The sequence below is a fragment of the Octodon degus genome, unplaced genomic scaffold (genome assembly GCF_000260255.1).
Source record: "Octodon degus isolate 3935 unplaced genomic scaffold, OctDeg1.0 scaffold00036, whole genome shotgun sequence".
Classification (NCBI taxonomy): domain Eukaryota; kingdom Metazoa; phylum Chordata; class Mammalia; order Rodentia; family Octodontidae; genus Octodon; species Octodon degus.
Window position 1 is genome coordinate 10,966,913 of NW_004524612.1, and position 13,947 is coordinate 10,980,859.

The 13,947-nt window shown below is 42.3% G+C and overlaps 2 pseudogenes; one reads left to right on the plus strand and one right to left on the minus strand.

Moving 5' to 3' along the window:
- The window catches only part of LOC101581895, a 49,574-nt pseudogene extending 41,566 nt beyond the window's left edge, over positions 1-8,008 (minus strand).
- A 1,038-nt stretch (positions 8,009-9,046) lies between these two features.
- LOC101582282 lies at positions 9,047-10,028 on the plus strand (annotated as a pseudogene).
- The last annotated feature ends 3,919 nt before the right edge of the window (positions 10,029-13,947 follow it).

Sequence of the window (13,947 nt, forward strand, 5' to 3'; positions counted from 1 at the left end):
ATTTGTTAAAGAGGCTATCTTTCTTCCAGTAAGTATGTTTGGCCCCTTTGTCAAAGATAAGGTAGCTGAGTGTGTTCATAGGGGCTTCAGCATCTTCTAATCTATTCCACTGATCATCAGGTCTATTTTGTTGCCAGTTCCATGCTGATTTTATCACAGTAGCCTTGTAGTATAATTTCAGGTCAGGAATTGTAATGCCTCCTGCCCTGTCTTTATTGCCCAGGATTGGCTTTGCTATTCTAGGTCTTTTCTGGTTCCAGATAAATTTTATGAGTGATTTCTCTAGCTCTGTGAGGTATGTTGGTGGTAGTCTGATAGGGATTGCATTAAATCTGTACAGCAATTTTGGGAGTATGGCCATCTTCACAATGTTATTTCTTCCTATCCAGGAGCATGGAATATTTTTCCATTTTCTGAATCCTCTATGATCTCTATTTTCAGAGTACTGTAATTTTCCTTGAAAAGATCTTTGACTTCTTTAGTTAGATAAATTCCAAGGTATTTCACTTTCCTCGGTGCTATTGTAAAAGGTATTGTTTCTATAAATTCCCTCTCAGTGTGTTTGTTGTCTGTGTAGAGGAATGCTATTGACTTTTGGGTATTGACTTTATAACCTGCTATGCTACTGAATATCTGTATTAATTCTAGTAGCTTCTTGGTGGAGTCTTTTGGGTCTTCCAAGTAAAGTATCATGTCATCTGAAAATAAAGATAATTTAACTTCTTCTTTACCTATTCTTATTCCTTTTATTTCTTTCTCTTGTCTAATGGCTATAGCTAATGATTCCAGAACTATATTGAATAGGAGTGGTAATAGAGGACATCCTTGTCATGTACCATATCTAAGAGTAAAAGATTTCAGTTTTTCTCCATTTAAGATTTTGTTAGCCATTGGGTTTTCATAAATGGCTTTTACCAGATTGAAGTAGAGGCCATCTATTCTAATTTTCTGTAGGACTTTGAACATGAATGAGTTTTGGACTTATAATGAGTTGTTCTAAGAAAAGAGATACAAAAGGGCTGGCCAGATAGCTCAGTGAACTAAGCACCTGCTTAGGCAAGCACCAGGCCTGGGGTTTGATCCCTGGCCTTACATGCCACACTGACCAGGCCTCCAGGCACACTGAGCTGCAACCAAGTCTGGGCGTGTTGGTACATACCTGTAACCCCAGCATTGGGGAGGCTGAAAACAGGAGGATCACTATGAGTTTGAGCTGCATAGTGAGACACTGCACCAGAGAGAGAGAGAGAGAGAGAGAGAGAGAGAGAGAGAGAGAGAGAGAGAGAGACAGAGAGACAGAGAGAGGCAGAGAGACGGAGACAGAGATCACCGCAGTCACATTAGTCACTTAATCCTGCTGCTTCCAAAGCAGGATGATATTCTAGTAGTTGTGCCAGCTTTTGTTTTGTTATTTTGTTTTAGACTTGTATAATTTTATAATCACAAATTATTTCACAAGTCCAGAATATTATTTCTTAGATTTTGAAATTGCTCCTGTTTACATTTTCTGGGGGATGGGACTGCTTTGCATCCTCGTCAGGACATTCATTCTGCACTGGGTTCATGCACACACCTCCCTGCCCATGCTATGCCTGTCACTTCCCAGCCCCTAGTCCTGTGGTATTCAGGTGTCTGCAGAACACACCACACACCATCACTCAACAGGCAAACTTCACAGGAAAGCTGACTGAGAGGTCAACGGGGACTCACATCTCCCAGCACAAGGTAGAGTAACACATGGTGCTTCACCATCTCTGCGTCACAAGGAATCTGCCACATTGGAAAAGGCACTTGTGCCATGGGGATATCAGGCTTGCTCCAAGAACAGCTATTTTCATTTAGCTAGAAATGTTGCTTTTGTTCTATTCCATGGTAATTTCTCATTATCAATTGACAGAAAAGAAATATCTCCATGAGTGTTTCCTGACTATCAGGGCACCTCAGGTTTTCTCCCTCATCCTACTCATAATTCCTGTCTCCTGTTTCATTCATTCAGTTCTTGTCTGTTGTGATAACTCTGTATCATGTGCACATACTCGCACACGCATGCGCACACATACACACATATATTTTAAAGGTTATCATCCAGCACCACTGACTATGTACTATTTATTCTTTAACATAAGCATCTTCTTTTCATCTGGAATTTATCACAAAGGACTAGCAGAAATCTCTCTGTGGTTCTTCACACCACTGCTTCAGCTTGCATTAGCTTTCTCTCCTGTCTGTGTCTGTTGGTTGGATGAGATTAGCTCGCCTAAGATTTCCAGTCCCTCACTTAGCAATGAGAAGAGGACAGGGAAGGAAGTGAGGCTAGGGACAGTGCCAGGGTGTACTTTTTTTTTGCTGCATGACTTCTCTGTTTAGTGAAAATATGGTACCAAGGAGGTTTATTCCATCTAGTTTTTCTTCAACCAAGCTTGCATCTTAAGTAGAATCTGTGGTGTGACTGGCCTTACTTTCTGTCCCATCAGGAAAGAGAAAACTGTATAGAGTTCAAGACAGCTTCCTGCTGCCATAGACAATTCTGGAATATTCTTGAAAAAAAAAAAAAGAGTCAAGAGAAATCCTACAAGGCGTGTTTAATTTGGCAGCCTGAATGTAAGGAAAGCCATCTCTGCCTCTGGAAACCCAGCTTGGCTTCTCCATTTCTCCTACAATGTATCCACAGTTCCATACTTTGAGTCTGCTTTAGTTCCTTGCAGCTTTCTAGTATTTTCCCCAGGAGACAACCGTGAGTTTGACCTCTGCTGCTGCCTTATCACCTGAGACCAGCAGAGACTCTTTTGGATCTGTATGTGATGAATGGCATCCAGGCTGCCTTCTCTTGTTACACCCTATTATTCATTCCAAACTCTTACGCCAGGAGGAAAGAGTAAAACCACCAAGGCTTGGGCCCCTACCACCATCCTCCCAGAACCTGGCAGCATATGTTTCTTTCAATTTAGAGAATCAATGCCATATTGAGTAAATCCAACTTGATCATTCTGCTGACAGAGTCATCAGGTTTCCTAACCATTGTGAAGGTGGTTTTTTAAAAAGATGATATTACTGACGTGTATTTTTATTTGATAAGTATATTTGAATTTAATTTAATTTCTCACAGTGTTGTCTCCTCAGACAGACAGGGATCAAGTTCTGCTGAGACAGAACATTTGTCAAAGGACAATGACAATTGGATTAGAATAGAACATAGACTTGCTCTTGAAACTGTTTGAGCACTGCCTTGGGAATAGAAATCCTTCAGTCTCCTCCAAATGGCTTTGTTCAGACCCTGCATCATTGCCAGGAGAATACTTCCCTTCTACCTACAATAAGTACTGCATGTTACTGCTATCCTATGGAAAATACTGACAAGACCCCAATGTCTTATTCCTCTATGGTGCGATATTATGAAATCTGTGAAGATGGATAAAATGTTTCATCACTATTAAGTCTAAGAAGAGTCCTTCTGGTGGACAAAGTCAAAAGAACTTCACACAGAATGAAAAGAGCACAAATCCTAAGGTCCTGACATGAAGTCTCGAAGGTTCTTGCTTCAGATTACAGCAGGCACTGGGCTGCTGACAGTCAGCTCTGTGGATTTAGATTCTGTCTTCACTTTTTCCAAACCAGTGAAGTAAGTAACATCCCCTACCAGGTACCAGAACTCTTGTTTCCATCTGACCGTGCTGGCACTTTGAGTTCTTCAGACAGGCACTGTGAGTCTACTAACCTACACATATGTATTTTATACTTGATCATAACCATGTACCTCTGACTCAGTGATTTAGTGTGTATTTAATGTGTATATGGATCACATGGGATCTTGTTTAAAAATGTAGATTCTACCACAGGGCAACTATGGCATGGTCAATAGTCTGCATTTCCATCGGGTTCCCAGCCTCTGGCATGCTGTTGGAGAACAGCTCACACTACAGTGCAACTTAGCCATGTGTCTTAGGCTTTTATCTCATTGATTCTCTTGTTCCTTCTAGAATTTTTTAACTTTATACTTACAGCATTTTTTAGGTTCACAGCAAAATCAAATATAGACGTACAAAGAATTCTCATATATACCTGACTACACACACACACACACACACACACACAGACACACACACACACTTCACATACAGATTCCTGCTCTATTACATGCTTCACTACAGTATTACATTTGTTACAATTATATTTTATTTTTTAATAATTTTATTGAGAAACAAATAGCAATGAGACAGTTTCAAAATTGATTAGTAGGACAGTTTCAATAATGAATACATTGCATATTGTTGTCTTCTTAGTGGTTATTCATAGTACAAGATGCAGACATGATACCCTGTCCACAAACACTATTAGAACAAATCTTTCCACTCGTTGAATTAAGAGAAAGTAGCTGTATATCTATCCTAACTATTTTGAATATACAGATACAAAATGGTCCTTCATTTGTATCCCCTTTTTTGTTTAGTTTTGTCAGAGATGGGTATTCCATTGTCATTTAAATATTGTAGGTGTGTAAATTCAGCAAAATATTCCAATATAATCCAGTAGTCCATAATAGTAGTGGGTTTTCTTTAAGACTGGCAATGTCAGAAGTTGTTGACTTGAGCCTTTTACAGCTCAACATATTAATATGGCTTTACTTTTTATACTTCATTTTTATACTTTTCTGCTGGATGGTTAAGACCAAGATAAAGCAAGACCTATATAACAAGAATGAAACCTTTGTATCTGAAAAGGTCAGTCAAATCCCCTCAGGATTTGTCCTGAAGCCCTGTCCCGCAGTTTGTAGATCCTTACAAAGGATCTACAATTATAAAGTACGTTGACACATCACTGTAGTACAATGTCAATCATTTACACTACGGTTCACTCTCAGCAGCATCCATTCTGTGTGTTCCTGTGGTACACCTTCCATGCATCCACCACTGTAATATTGCCCAGAAGAGATCTGATGCCCTTTAAGTCTCTGCCCTCCTCTTTGGCCCGCTCTCCCACTGAACCTTGGCAACTAGTGATCTTGTAACTGTCTCCATAGTTCTACCTTTCTCAAAATGAGGTACAGTTGAATTCATACATAATTTAGCCTTTCCAGATTGGCTTCTTTCACTTATTAATAGTAATTTAAGGTTCTCTCCTATCTTTAAGTGCCTCAATAATTCATTTCTATTTTTTAACCATTTGTTTGTTAGTTTGTTTATTTATTTGGTACAGTGTCTTGCTATCCATTGGACTCAGTGATCCTCCTGTCTCAACCTCCCCAGTGCTGGGATTACAGGCATGTGCCACCACACCCAGTTTCGGTGGCCAGCTCGGTGCCTGAGGCCAGAACAGCATGGGGTACCAGGGATTGAACCCGGGTCCTTGCACTTGCTAGGCAGGTGCTTAGACCACCAAGCTATCTCCCCAGCCCCTCATTTCTTTTTAATACTGAGTAATAGTCCACTGTCTATATTCATCACAGCTTTGCCACTCACCTACTGGAGAGCCTCCCACTTGCTTTCAAATGTGGAGAAAACAGCTTCTTTAACTGTCCACTTTTAGATTTCATGTTTTACTTCCTTGGATAAATGCCAAGGAGTGCAAATGCTAGATCTTGTAGGGAAAGCATATTTAATGTTTTAGGAATCCACCAAGCTATCTTCCAAAATAGCTGTGCTGTGTTGCATCCCCACCCACTGGGAATGGGATTGCCTGCTGTGCTTAATATTCTCAGCAGTTGAGGCTGGTTGGACCATTATGAGGGGTAAGGAGTGGTATCTCATTCCTGTCTTAATTTTTACTTAACTGATAGCACACCAAGCATAAGAATCATGTTTTAATTTTTAGAATTTATTACTGTGACAGCAGTATTGCCATTAGTCCACTCCAATACTCCCTCTTACTCTGAGCACTCTTATCCCATCACCCATGCCACTTGGTGCAGCAGTCCTGCAAGTCCTCTTTTATGAGTGTCTTTAATTGCCCTGCAGTGGCTGCCTCCAAGTCCTAAAATCAATTCAACGTGTTTATCTTTTATGGTCATATTGACGTTGGAGAAGAGCCAGAAACCTCATGGTGCCAGACCTGGTGAATAAGACAGATGATAGCACCTCCCTGTGCACTCACAGCCCTGCTTTGGTTCGAGTGGTCCTCAGAGCCAACGGCCACCATATTTCTGATCACGCCTCATGAAGGCACTCAGAAAAGAGTACTTCCAGAACTGACTCAGAAAGTGGAAAGAATGCTGTGATAATTGTGTTCAAAATGCAGGAGAATATTTTGAGTGAGATTAACAGCAATGTGTCTTTCACTGTAATAATTTTATAATTCGTTTTATGTTACTGGGGATTGAACTCAAGGCCTTGTGCTTGCTAGGCAAGCACTTATTCTACTGAGCTATCTCCCAGCCCTAATTTTATAATTTAAATACCATACATTTCATCACGCCTTTATTTATTTATTTGGTACAGGGACTCACTTGTAGTGATCCTCCTGTCTCAGCCTCCCAAGCCCTAGAATCAGAGGTATGTGCCACCAGGCCTGGTTTGGATGGCCAGCTCAGCACCTGGAGCCTGGAGTCAGCATGGCATGTGTTACCAGGGATCAAACCCAGGTCCTTGAGCTTGCCAGGGAGGCGCTTAGACCACTGAGCTATCTCCCCAGCCTGGAATATCTTTTCATACGTTCATTTGCCATCTACATCTTTGATGAGAATTCTGTGAAGGTCTTTCTCTTTTAAATTGGAATGTTTATTTTCCTATTGTTCAATGATAAGCAATCTCTGCGTATTTTGGATAACAATTCTTTATCCGGTGTCTCTCTTGTGAACATTTTCTCCCAGACTGTGGCTTGTTTTCTCCTACTCTTGACATTGCCATTTGCAAACCAAGTTTTCAACTACAATGAAATCCAATGGATTAATTATTTCTTTCATGGACTGTGTCCTTGTTATTGGATCTACAAAGTCAACACCAGATTGAGGATCACCTAGGTTTTCTCCAGCGTTATCATCTAAGAGTTTTACAGCTTTGTTTCACATTTATGTCTATGACCCATTTCCAGTTAACTTTTGTGACTGATGACTGGTTCAGAGGAACTTGACATTGAGAAGGTAGAGCAAGGTCAAGTGGAACCACCTTCTACCACAAAGCTTCTCAAACTTTGCGTGCTAAAGGAACATGTTCACCTACCTGTAAAGACAGATAAGATACAATAAAATAAATTATAAAAAAAATATAAAAGACATACCAAATGCAACTCATTTCTATGAATACTGTGTTTATTGCCATAAGAGTGCTCTAGCAAGTACATTAAACTTTCTTAATAGTTCCTCTTGATTTCTGTGATTATTTGCTTGTTTCTTTCAAATGCATATAAACAGAAAGGCAATGGGATTTTTAAAAGTGGAATTATGCAGAGGACTTCTAAAAGCTGAATTCCAGAGCTCCAAAATATATGTACTCCATTCTCATTATTTGTTGCAGCTAGAATCTATAAGTCACCACAAATATAGAATTAGCAAATGCTGACTCATTCATAGCTCCGAGGGAAAATTCAGAGTTAGCTTTTTTGTGAACTTCTGATAATAACATATTAATCTATTGATCAATATAAATCCTTGCTTCGTGTATATTAATTTTTAAAGAGATTTTACTTAACATATATTGTTGGTTCATTAATATTGAATTGAGTCTAGACTACTATATTTCATGCCCGAATGAAATTTATCCCCATATTTTTTCTGTAAGAGACGTGATAGTCTTATCCTTAGGAACACTACAAAGCAGTTCTGCACAGTATATTGAGGGACTATTCAAACAGTAAAGCCACCAAAGAGCCCAAAAGTGCAAAAAAGTAGCAATAAATGAGTTTGTCAGTTAATAATTCCTTTGCAGCTTAAGAGCTAGAACAGAAGGGCACAATGTTGTGTTGCTGGACCTCAGTTGGGAGCATATATGTTACAGAACTCAAAACGCTCACCATCCCACACGTGGTCACGCATGACTGTGAATGCGTGGAGACCGCTAATTTGGAAGGCTGCAGACATTTTAGGGCAAAAGCAAACTGACGAAGATGGAGTCCACAAATAATGAGAACATAATGTGTTTGATATATATCTATGAATGTGGGCGTGTGCGTGTGTGTGTGTATGAGAGAGAGAGAGAGAGAGAGAGAGAGAGAGAGAGAGAGAGAGAGAATTGCACAAGCCCAGGCACACACTGTGGAAGTCTAAGAGGATTCTTACCTTTACCATACCCAAAATAAAGTTCTGATTGCCATCCACCCCGTCAGCCCCTCTCCTAGTTTTCTCCCTCTCAATAAATAACAACTTACTGTTGCACGGCAGGCCAGAGATCAAACCCTAGCCCCTCCATCTGCCTAAGCAGGAGCTTTAATCCACTGAGCTGTCTGGTCAGCCCTCATTTTTGTTTGTACATTTTATCATTTCTTAAGTCTGGATGAGAATTATAAACAACAAAAAAAATCTTGGTACCACTGTTTCATGGTAATTCTTTTGTTCTTTATTGGTCCATATGTAATAATGAAAGGACCTAAAATTGAAAGACTCTGAGATGCAATTTGATATAGAAAGATAAATTTTGCTGTTCTACAAGTCCATAAGAGCTGTTACTGAAAGGCCTAGGATGGCCACCTGGTCTCCTTCCCCCTCTTCACCTGCATGGCCTGTGCTCTCTCCCACGTGCTAACTGTACTCCGCACACACTAGTCTTCTGGCTGGTCCTCAAGCAAGATGTCTTTCCTCCTGCCAGGTTCACACCTCTTGCTCTTCCAACAATGGTGTATGTTGCAGCTCCTTCTCAACTTCCCTCTCTGTCCTCCAGTTCCATCTCCTCCCTGGGGACTTCCCAGCCACACCCCTCCCTGCATTACTTCCCAGCACAAGACCTCTCCCTAACTCACACAATTTGTATGCCTATTATTTCCCAACTAGACCGCAAGCTTACTTGTACTGTGACTTTCAGAGGATGTAGAAAAAATAAATTTCAATGACTTTAAATTATATTGTTGGTGGCCAATTCCAAGTTTCTGGGCAGTGCATGTTCACTCTTACCTTGGCTCCAGGATGATTGGCCAGAAAACTCTATACTCCTTCTTCTCCCTGAGCCCCTCCAGGAAAAGTCATGCCTACAGTTCTGAGCTAGCTGACCCAAAAGCTGGTGTGGCAGCCATAGCTGGAGAGAATGATGATGTGACAGCCAGCCCTCACAAGAAGGCCAGGGCTGGGCAGGACGAGCCCAGCACATCGCCCTCCTCACCCCTGAGCCCCAAGCAACTGGGCCGCAGCCAGAGAAACAAGGTCACGGCATTGCTCAGACTCGCAGCCCAAAACGTGCCCATGGGCTCTGGGGACAGCTGGAAGAAGCACCTTAGCAGAGAGTTTGGGAAAACGTATTTCATAAAGCTAATGGGATTTGTCACAGAAGAAAGAAAACATTACACTGTTTATCCACTCCTACACCAAGTCTTCACCTGGACCGAAATGTGTGACGTATGAGATGTGAAAGTTGTCATCCTGGGACAGGATCCTGATCACAGACCCAGTCAAGCTCACTGGCTCTGCTTTAGCATCCAAAGACCTATTCCACCCCTGCCCAGTTTGGCAAACATCTATAAAGAGCTGTCGACAGATGCAGATAGCTTTGTTCGTCCTGCCATGGAGATTTATCTGGGTAGGCTAGGCAAGGTGTCCTCTTGCTCAATGCCGTCCTCATTGTTCAGGCCCATCAAGCCAATTCCCATAAGGAGAGAGGCTGGGAGCAGTTCACCAATGCTGTCGTGTCCTGGCTCGGTCAGAACCTGAATGGCCTCGTCTTCCTGCTCTGGGGCTCTTATGCTCAGAAGAAGGAAAATGTCATCGACAGGAAGCAGTACCACGTCCTGCAGACTGCTCATCCCTCCCCATTGTCAGTGTATAAGGATTCTTTGGCTGTTGACATTTTTCTGAAGTCAGTTAGCTGGTGCAGAAGTTTGGCAAGAAGCTCACTGACTGGAGTGAGCTGGGACCCCTCCCAGCAGTGGTTATCTCCTGGGGTGATTGCTATTGAAGATTTTGGCACTGCTGTTGAAGATCTGTCAGATACAAAGTTACCAAAAATTTTTGTACCATTGAGCACCCTGCTTAATAATTAGTTAAGGCTGTCCAGATGGCAGCTTTATCCAGCCGGAAGTAGGTAGCAAAGATACCCTTTAATAGCTTCTGTGTATTTCAGTTGTCCTCCAATCAAGGCAGAGTGGCTTGGTGAAAAATCTTCTCACAAGACAGCTGAGTCAAATAGTCCCTTGGGGCTCTTCCTCTCCTATTTAGCCTTATGGTGAGAAGGAGAGATAAGCACCTTTTTGATACCTGTCTGCACCACTGAGTTGGCTGTAATGGAGACTTTTTGTCATCAGCAGGGTTAAAAGATAACCCTGTACACATTTGGTAATAAAGATTGTTGAAGTTTCAAAAAAAACATATATATATATATATATATATATTGTTAACTAAATTTATAAGCTACATGTCTCCATCTCCAGGTTCCTGGGAGGTTGTTAGTAAAATTGAGTCAAAGTTGTTTGTAGAATAAAGAGCTATCGGGGCTGGTGAGATGGCTCAGTGGTCTAAAGCACCTACTTAGAACAAGCTTAGCAAAGCACAGGGACCGCGGTTCAATCCCCCAGCACCACATGCCAGCCAGCCCCGCCCCCTGGTGGGCTGAGCTGGCCACACACACACACACACACATAAATTTAAAAAAAAATTTAAAAAAGAATAAAGAGCTATTCCTATAGATGAGTTAAACAATTTGCTCTTGGAGGTCCATCCTGGCAATGTCTACTCTACCACACTGGACTTTTCTGCTACTTCTGTGACAGATTAGAACCATTAAGCGGGAATGGTCCCAGCTTTTCCTCTATTTGCACCACCTAACATTATGCCTCCATTGCCTGCTAGTCCCTAGCTTGGAGGTGAGAGGCCTGAACTACTTAGCTGTAGAGAGCTGCGCACAGCCGCGCCCCAAAGATGGCTTATGGCCCTTCCTTAGTTTCTTCCTCTTCCCGGGTTTCTTCCCCGTCATGCTTAACTGTTTGAGTGCCTCTGCAAGAGCACGGTCCTCCTCTGAACCGCTCTCCGAGTCCTCCTCAAGGCCTTCTGATTCCTCCTCCGTCTCCTCCGGGTTGGAAGATTCCAACTCCGAGAGGTCAGGGTAAAACTTCTTCTTTGGTTTAGCTCCCTCCTTCTCCCACTTCCTTTCCTTCTCACTGGGAGCCTTTTCACTAGCCGCCTTTTCAGACCTTTCCTCTTGTAACTGTTCGAGAGCGGCCTTCCCATTTTCCACTGCCTCACTACAACGACGGTCCTCCAGGCAGCCGCGGACTAGTTTCCAAATTGACCTTATAGAATGAAGTAGCTCTTGTAGAGCCAAAAAAATTGGGTGCGAACTAGAAGCGCCCATGATACAAGTCTTACTTTCACTTTTAGGCTCGTTCTTCGGCGAACCCTGGTGCTCTCTCTTTATATTCAGAGAAGAGCCCTTTCCCTCCGCTCTTGTCGCGGATCCCCAACTTACCAGGGGACTTACCGGTGCACCCCCTGACCACTGCAAGTTCTGAGCCGTTGACTGAAGGGTTCCCCGTACGGGCCACCACTTGTCGCGCACGACCTCGCCAGCAAGGAAGACGCAACGACCAGCTCTTCTTGCAGCAGTTTATTCAGGACCTCTAATTACAAGCTCTTCTTCCTCTTCCGGGCTTTCCTACGGCATATATCCCCTTTTGCAGCCTATCCCGGAGTGCCACGTGAGCGCTGCCCATAGGTCCAGGTATGCGGAAGCCGACCATGGGCCTTGGTCCCAGCCTTATGGAGTTGTTGACTGACATGGAGCACTCACCCGCAGGGGGTGGGAAGCGGAAGCCAGCGCCATCTTTGGGGCGCGGCTGTGCGCAGCTCTCTACACTTAGCTGTGAGCTTTCTCTGGCCTAAAACTTGGGAGACATTTGGGGACCAGTTCCGTCGCCGTCCCCCTTCTCCACATTTAGTTACAATAGTATAGTCATCAGTCAGGCCCTTCCCTGTCGTCCACGCTCTTGCTAAGTCCATCCACGCCCCACCCCTGTGAGCACCACTCCAAATATGCCTGCTTGAGGTCCCAGCCACCACACATTGCAGCTTTGACCAAGACACTAGCTAAGCAATGGGCTGACCGTGCTGCACACTCACACTGATTTTATTGTTGAGTTATGGAAGGACTTTACTGTCATTTAACTTGCTGGTCATTTGCCTTTCTTTTAATATCTTTGGAATGCAGACAGGCCTTGAATCCAGTAAGTAGGCTGTCACTGAATGTGTGATGCTATAAAATGTTGGTAATTATTTTAAAAATGTTAGTCAACTGAATACTGAACAGAATTAGCAGCACCTGTCTTTTGTACTTTATGCTTTTTTTTTTTTTTTTTTGAACTGGGGATTGAACTCAGGCCCTTGCACTTGCCAGGGAAGCACTTATTCCACTGAGCCATCTACCCGGCCCCACTTTATGCCTTTTTGCTACTTATTTTGTTTGATTTCCCACCCTTCCCTGCAGAAGGGGCTCCACAAGAAAACTTTATGCTAAATGTAGACTTTCTTATAAACCAGCTGGGACAACTACCCTGACTTAACATCCCAGCTCTAATCTATACTGCGATGATATCACGATATCACTGTGCCAGTTTGCCATGAAACAAGAAAGCAAAGAAACTCCTACAATGACTAACCAGCCACTCCTTGCAGAAATCAAGGTCCAAAGAAGCTAATGCATATGCTCCCCAAAACGCAGAAGACATACATTCTGTGCAGTCTCGGGGGCATCCACTGAGAACAGTTCCCTTCTGGAACTGTTATAACTAAGTATATCATGTCGAACTAATTGCATCTTCTTTTTTATTGAACTTCCAAACTCTAAACTTAGACAAACCCTGTTCTTTATGATTAAAAACAGTACGTAAGGCATTTACATAATCCTTCTTGATCATTTCTGGGGGAAAACAGAAATATGTTCAATATACTGAAGTTTTACAGAATACGTAATTCATGTGCTCATAGTCAACACTGGGCAAAACAGAAAACAGCAGGTAGAAAGGAGTCGTCTCTCCCACAGTCACATCATCTACCCCATGTTTCCTGCATATTGCCATTTAGGGTTTTATAGACCAATTCCTGTACATGGTACTTTGCACTGCTTTTTGCAAGCTATTCAAGAGTAACTCTAGCTGCTTATGTTTTCCCGAACATCACGCAGGAAGGAACTGCTACAGTTAGCACATGGCTGATATGTTTCTATCAGAAGATAATTTTCCATGCACCTGGCATTTCTACAGCTGTAAGTCTTTTGGGCAAAGGCATTTACAGGCAATTTAACAATGTTTGTGTAAAGACATATTCCACAATGAAAATGCCTCCCTCCCCTTCCTGACATAGGTTTGTTCATATTCAGTGGTCACAAAAATAATGTCTCTGGAAGGGATAATAGACAAATTTGCCAAAAGTTCCTTCTACAATTTTTTTCTGTTGGAGGCTCCATTCAAGCCAGCTGTTCCCTTCCTAGGTATTTTTCCAAAAGAACTGAAAGCATCATACCTCATCAACCTATGAACACCCATGTTGATGGCAGTGCAATTTGTCATAGATAAATCTTGATGGGCCAAATGTCCATCAACTGAAGAATGGATAAAAAAAGAAATGACATTTTTTACACAATGGAGTATCATATAGCTATTTAAAAAAGATAAATTCTACTACATGCCCCAGCACCTCAGAAAAAAGCAGGGGTAGCAATTCTATTCTCAGACGGAGATGAGCTAGGAAACATGACCATGTTAAGCCATGCAGTTATATGTAAAAGATGAGCAAGGCAATGATCCAGAGAACATTCAGAAGATTCTTTAATCTAGGAGTTAATTGGAAAGATTCTCACCCTGACTAACTATATATACTGATACCTG